This window comes from Psammomys obesus, unplaced genomic scaffold (assembly GCF_907164565.1).
Source record: "Psammomys obesus unplaced genomic scaffold, mPsaObe1.curated_primary_1811, whole genome shotgun sequence".
Taxonomy (NCBI): domain Eukaryota; kingdom Metazoa; phylum Chordata; class Mammalia; order Rodentia; family Muridae; genus Psammomys; species Psammomys obesus.
Genome location: NW_026596187.1, coordinates 8320 through 15313, shown reverse-complemented (window position 1 = coordinate 15313; position 6994 = coordinate 8320). Strand labels below are relative to the sequence as shown.

Sequence of the window (6994 nt, the reverse complement as noted above, 5' to 3'; positions counted from 1 at the left end):
TGTATGTGTTTTTCTGTGTCTGTTTCTTTGTGGACTTGGACTGATGAAAATTTGGACAGAGGACAGTTGAAATTGGACAGAGGACAGTTCTTGGCTCGGGAGCTGGGGAGTGCACAAGGCTGCATGACAGGACACCAAGCAGTGTGCCCTCCCTCCCGAAGGAGCCGAGGAGAAAATGCTTTCAGGTGGCTGGGGAGACATGGAGCTGGAGCTTGGGCGGGCGGTGCTCGGACACTTGGGAGTCTGTGAAATAACAATGTACAACCAGCAGGGCACGGGCTCTGCAGCCCCGAGACAAAGGGGTGGAAGATCCCCCCCCCCGCTCGGAGGGGAGGTGGGGCGGCGCGGCTGGACGCTCCAAGAGCTGCCTGCAGTGTTCAGGAGGGGCCCGGCCAGAAAGCAGGTTCATGACCTGCGGGGGAGGTAAGCTAGAGTAAAGCTCACAGGGAGCCAAGAGAACAGGCAAGGCTCGTGGGCTTGCTAGGTAAAAGTCCTTAGGCGGGGATTGGCACCTTAGCTGCTCCATGACAGGAGCTGCTCTGGCTGCGAGAATAAAGAAAAACTCCTCCCCCTTGCCTTCATGCCAGCTCAGCAGTGAGGGGGAAAGAGAACAGCAGGAGCTCACCACGCCCTCTTGCTCCTCTCTTCCCTCCTCCCACCTAGGGGGCTTGCAACTTACAGATCAAACAGTAATTTAAGATGATTGTTTTCAATTGGTTTTAAATGGTTGATATGATCAAAAATAATTGGATATGTTTTAAGGTTAAATTCAAATTCTTGTTTAAAACACGTATATGTGCCTATGTGTTTGTAGGGTCTATGAATACATATGTTTAAATAACAACAATATAAATTGCCACATGGTGTGACTCAAGAAAAAGAACAAAGGTTACAAAATCTCTGAGTCAAAATGATTTTATTTCCTTTTAGGATAAGAAGAAGGTCTTGTTCTAAGTTGATATTGGTTCTAAAGATTGGGTTGTTTTCACTGATAAATTTTGGTCTTAAAATCTGGTTTAAACTTTTATCTGGTTTTGACTTTGAAATTATGGTTATGCTTTATAAATTCACTCCTAAAGAAAATACTTTGCTTTGATATTGCAGGGACGAGTTTTAAAAATTGTTTACATGTTTAAGGCTATAAAATATTTAAAGTTTATCAGGCATTTGGGTAATCTGACAAAATTTAAAAGTTTCTCGATCCTTTAAAAGAAAATAAAAATACTTTGATATTTATTTTATCAATCTTATTAAATAAAACCCAGCCGTATGATTTGTGCTAATTAAAAAAAAAAAAAAAGAAAAATTTACAGTTTTTAAAATGTATCTTATGGAGAGCTGTTTGTTTGTTAAGCTGCCTTGTTACAACCCTGGTCTTGTGGACGCAGGGCTCCAGCAGGATTATGTTAAGATAAAAAGGATTTTGATGAGAGTTTATATGTTGTCTAAAAAGCAAGAAAAAAGAAAAAGAATGTCTGGTTAAGCCAGAAAAAGAAAGCTAGAAACCTGAAGGTTAATGTATGTTGCAGAAGGTTAGTGTATGTTGCAGAAGGTTAGTGTATGTTGCAGAAGGTTAGTGGATGTTGCAGAAGGTTAGTGGATGTTGCAGAAGGTTAGTGGATGTTGCAGAAGGTTAATGTATGTTGCAGAAGGTTAGTGGATGTTGCAGAAGGATAGTGGATGTTGCAGAAGGTTAGTGGATGTATTATAAAAAGCCAGAGAGTTAATATGATTTGAGAAAAAAAAACAAACAAAAAAAAACTGTATTTTAAATATGTTATAGTTCATTTAAAAGGCTGGTGATTCCTCATTACAAAATGTTTTCTTATGTTCTTTTAAGAAAAAATTCTGGCTGATAGGTTTGGTATGGCTAAAATAATTCATACAGTTTAAAATTGTTCTGTACTGTTCTGTTATGCAGTTGGTTCTAAAACTTATTTAATCACTAAGTTAAAAATGTTGGTTGTGGGGGATTATAAATGCTCCACAATGTTTGCTGTATCATCAGCACCTAATAGCTATGTTTGGTATTATCAGTCACAGCCTGTGGTAGCCTAACACGAGGCTAGCCACCATGATCTTTCAGGGATAGAGAACATATAAAACTATATTTTTGCTGCCATATCTGTTTAGGGCTTCCAGCTGAGTTCAGTTACACGTGGTCAGCCGCCATGTTAGTCCAAAAAGAAAGAGGGTAGAGCCATGAGTTTGTGATCATTTTTGCTCAGGTATCTCAGTTATGTTCAGTCATCTGATTAGTACTAAATACAAAGCTTTTTACTGTTCAATTTTAATGCAAGTGATAGGAACAACAAGATTTGCTAGGCTCTCTATGAACTATGTCTGATTAAAAGATTTGCTTTGATTTTAGTTCAGAAAGAACAGATTTAAAGTTATACTGACAACTACAGTTGGCTACACCTAGTGTCTTTGTTTAGTTTTTCTTTTACATAGTTTAAAACAGATAATAAAGATAGACAAACAGATAACTCAGATATGCTGGCCCTCAGGCTTGTCAGAGATCTGATGAATATGGCATTTTAACTGTGTAAGCTTATTGTGACAGAAAGTCCTAAAATCCTGGCAGTAGCTCCCCCAAGGTCTCCGAGAAGATTTGGGCACAACGACAGATGACTGCGACTCTGGATTGTGGTATGCTAACCACTAGGCAATATTGCCTCAACTGGCCCACTGCTAGGGCCCAGCCTAAGCTGTGGACAAAGCCGGGGACATCTGAGGAGCCATTGTCTCACATTGTGAGAGGCAAGGTGAGGTCAATCTCTTCTGTTCCTCTTTCCACAGAAGCAGTAAAAGCAGTCTCTCACCTTCTGTGCCTGGCTGGACAGCCTCTGTTCAGGATGCCATGAGACAAGAGCGAGGGACACTGCCTAGGTGATGGACTAAGTAGTCATCTCTGTCATTTTGATAAACACATAGATTGGTATATTTATTCAGCTTATAATTTATCCTTCTCAGGTCTCTGAACACCTTGATGGCTATGCTAAGCTTACGACAGCTTTACAGCTAGAGAAAAGACAATTAGATCCACTGTTAGTTCATTGATCAGTTCATTAGCTAAAACTACTGGGTACTAGATCTCTTATTTAGAAAAAAAAAAGGTTTCCCTTGCTCACAGAATTCATGTTAGTCATCTGTGTCTTAAGATATATAACTAGATAAAAAATATAATACGGAGCCTATATACAGTCTAAAGATATAAGAGTTTAGGTTATAAAATCTAAAATGTTATTATTTGGTCTGAAAAAAAATGTTTCAGGGTTGATAAATACAAAAAAAAATTAGAGTGTCTAAGTTGATAAAAATAGTTTAAAACATGTTAAAATTGAGAGATATTTTAGATCTCCCCCCTCTTTGCTACTGTTGTGCTTACGTTATAAGATTTCAAAAGTTCAGAGTTTTGACATTTATTAATAGAGTTCTGATAAGTTGATAGAGCACTGACTGCTTATTATTCAGTCACCAGGTTGAGATTTTAATTTCCTTTGATTGGCTTCTAGAGATAGACTTAAAGACTTAAAGGTACTTCTCATCATGTTAAAAACATCTGTTTAATATATATATCTGACCCAAAAGTCATAGCTTTTAGTATGGTATTCTTAATATCTGCCATTTCTGAGATAGATTTTGACACAGAAAAAAAAAAAAATCAAGCATCCAGGGTTTAACACTAAAGCCAGTAATGTGTTTCTGCCTAACTTTCCAATATAAACATAGAGATGGGGACTCTTCATTCGTGGCTAATTACCAACAGCTATGCCCACAGGAAAAAAAAATGTTACCGTAGACACACTTAAGTTATATATAAAGGTTATAAAACAAACAGCTGATACTTATTCAGTAAGATGTAGTTTTACCTGTTACTCTCAAAATGTTCAATTTGCTGATATGTTACTTTTCTGAGTATTTAAAATTATACATTTCCTTTTGTGTACTAAAAATTTCATATAAGTTTCAGGATTTGACCTGGATCTGACATAGCTCAAAAGGATCACAGATGAGATTTTCCCTAATCTTTCCAATTTAATAGATAAATTTTAACTTCTGTCTCCAGTCTAAATTTGTCTCAGCAGATTTTCACCTGTTCAACTCTGTTCTGGGATCAGCTATAGACTACAAGCTGAGATCTGGACTTCCTGAAAACTGACCTGATTGCTCCCTGCCTCTTCCGGTGGATCAACTGACCAGATGCTTGGGACTGCCCTATTGCCCAGCTTTTGACTGGCATTTCAGCCTCCCCAGCCCCTGATGCCTACGTCCAACGGTCAGCATGAAGAAGCTACAGAAGACGGATCTCCGCCCAAATCCCCCCTAACAGGCTGAAATGCTAAGTCAAAAGTGGCTCCCTGACATTAGCTATTATCTTGAGCATCTGCTTAGCTGCTGACCATACTAAATTGATAAGAGATAACATGGCTAAACTCAGAAAAAGACTCAGACAGAGACAACAATTCTTTGAGTCAGGACAGAGCTGGTACGAGAGATGGTTTAGTCGGTCCCCCTAGATTACCACCCTGATCTCCTCCATTATGGGTCCCCTAATCATAATTCTCCTGATTCTACTAGTTGGGCCTTGTATTCTAAATTGGCTGATCCAGTTCATAAAAGATCGGTTCTCTGTCATACAAGCGTTTGTGTTGACCCAACAATATCATCAGCTCAAACAACAGGGGACAGAATTTAACTCTTCCTAGGCCCGAGAATGGAAGATTCCATTCTAAGTTAAAAGAAAATGGGGGAATGAAAGACCCCAGCCTCACACTAAGTTAAACATAGCTAATGCCATTTTGTGAGACACCACTGTTTTGTAAAACTCTGAAGGCCAGATGAGAAACTGGAAAATTACTGAGAAATCCTAGCTGTGTCACCCACTTGGGATATCTGTGGTCAGGGTGCCCCAGTCATACTAAAAACAGTTTATGTTAATCACTCTCATAGATATCTGTGAGACTGTTTCAGCTAAGATAGGGAAAAACAAAATAACAGGTGGCGGGCCACGTCAAGGGGTCATCCTACCCCCCTTGACCACCCAGTTCCTGGAATCTTGGTGCCCCTGCCAAACTTTGACGCAAATTGTGGTCTCCTGTAAACGTACCAATCAGCCCCCTGTAACCATGCCCTCTCGTGTCTGTACCAGTGCTACTGCCTCTAAAACCCTATAAAAACCCCAGCTTCCCATCTAGGGGGCGCGGAAGTCTTCCGAAAGACTTTTTGCCCCGGGTACCTGTGTATCAAAATAAAAGCCTCTTGCTGTTTGCATCCGAATGGCCTCGTTGATCCTTGGGAGGGGGTCTCTCTGACGGAAGATACCCTCCGGGGATCTTTCAGAAGAAATGATAAGAATTGAGGTTAGCTGATTAAACACTCCCCATGTGAGAAATCTCATTGTGATAGGTATGTACATATGTTTGGAAAACTTTGAATGTGTTTTATTAAAACTTTTTTTTGATAGTTCAATTCTTTTTTTTTAATTTTATTTTTTTCATATCAGTTACATTTTATTAACTCTGTATCCCAGCCGTGTCCCGATTCCTCATTCCCTCCCCAGTCCCTCCCTCCCTCATCTCCACCGTGCCCCTTGCCAAGTCCACTGATAGAGGGAACCTCCTCCCCATTCATCCGATCCTGTTTTATCAGGTATCTTCGGGACTGGCTGCAAAGCTCTCCTCTGTGGCCTAACAGGACTGCTCCTCCCTTGGGGGTGGGGAGGCCAAAGAGCCAGTCATTGAGTTCCTGTTAGAGTTACCACAGGCTACATCTGAGCAGAGGTTCTAGGTTACATTCATACATGGTCCTTGGTTGCATGTCAGTCTCAGAAAAGACCCTGTACCCAGATATGTTTGGTCCTTGTGGAGCTCCTATCCTTTCCTCATCAGACTAACTCCCCTTCTTTCTTATGATTCCCTGTACTCTGCCAAAGGTTTGGTCATGAGTCTTTGCTTTGAAAACACTGCTAAAAAGACCAGCTGCATGTACTAGTGTGGTCTGGCTTTTTTCCTTCCTTCCTTCCTTCCTTCCTTCCTTCCTTCCTTCCTTCGTTCCTTCCTTCCTTCCTTCCTTCCTTCCTTTTGAGACAGGATCTCCACAGCCTAGTCTGGCCTGTAACTCACTAGGAAGTTGCCACCAGTACTTGCAAACATTACATTTTAAGAGGAAAATACAAAGGAAGTATTTTTTGAGACAAGGTTGATCTTTGTAGCTTGGCTATCCTGGACTCATTTTGTAGACGAGGCTGGCCTGGAAATCACAAAGATCCACTTGCCTCTGCCTCCCTGAGTTGCTGGAATTGTAGGCTTGCACCAAGATGCCCAACTTCAAATCTTTATTTTTTAAAAACATTTTATCTTCCTCTCTCAGTTTATTTCATTTTCACTTTTTATATTTTAAATTTTTGAAATAGGGTTTCTCTGTGTAGTCTTGGTTGTCTCATAACTCAGGTCTGCTGGCTTCTGCCTCCCAAATTCTGGAACTAAAGGTGTTGGCCATCACCATCAGGATTAAATCTGTTTCTTAATGATATTTTATATACTAGTTACAAGTTAGTTTTCCAACATAGGGGCTGCTATAACAAAGTATCATAAATGTGGAGGCTTAAAGCAACAGGTAGTTGTTCTTGCATAATTTTGGGTGGTTGCTCTGAAATTTACTTGTCAGGAGGTAACCTCCTTTGAGGTTCTTCTAGGAAAGAATATCCATCTCTTCTAGTTTCTGGTGGTCCCCATTGTTCTATCATTTATGGCACCATAATTCTATTTTTTGTCCTCTCCTCACATGGCTTTCTTTTTCTAAATCTTTTTCATTTTTTTCATAAAAACAATTTCTTTGTTCAGACTTGTGGTATATGTCTATAATCCCAGTTATTTGAGGGACAGATGATGGAAGATGCTAAGTCCAAGGCTTTTGTGAGTTACAGAATGAGTTCAAGGCCTGACTGGGAAACTTAATCTCAAATAAAAAAATAAAAATAGAAATATGT

General features: G+C 39.9%; 1 long non-coding RNA gene across 1 annotated transcript; it reads left to right on the top strand.

Moving 5' to 3' along the window:
* The first annotated feature begins 346 nt into the window (after positions 1-346).
* On the top strand, positions 347-5283 carry LOC129667968 (uncharacterized). Its single transcript, XR_008718848.1, has 2 exons — positions 347-423; positions 4073-5283. It is a non-coding gene; the product is annotated as an uncharacterized LOC129667968 (long non-coding RNA).
* Positions 5284-6994: the final 1711 nt, after the last annotated feature.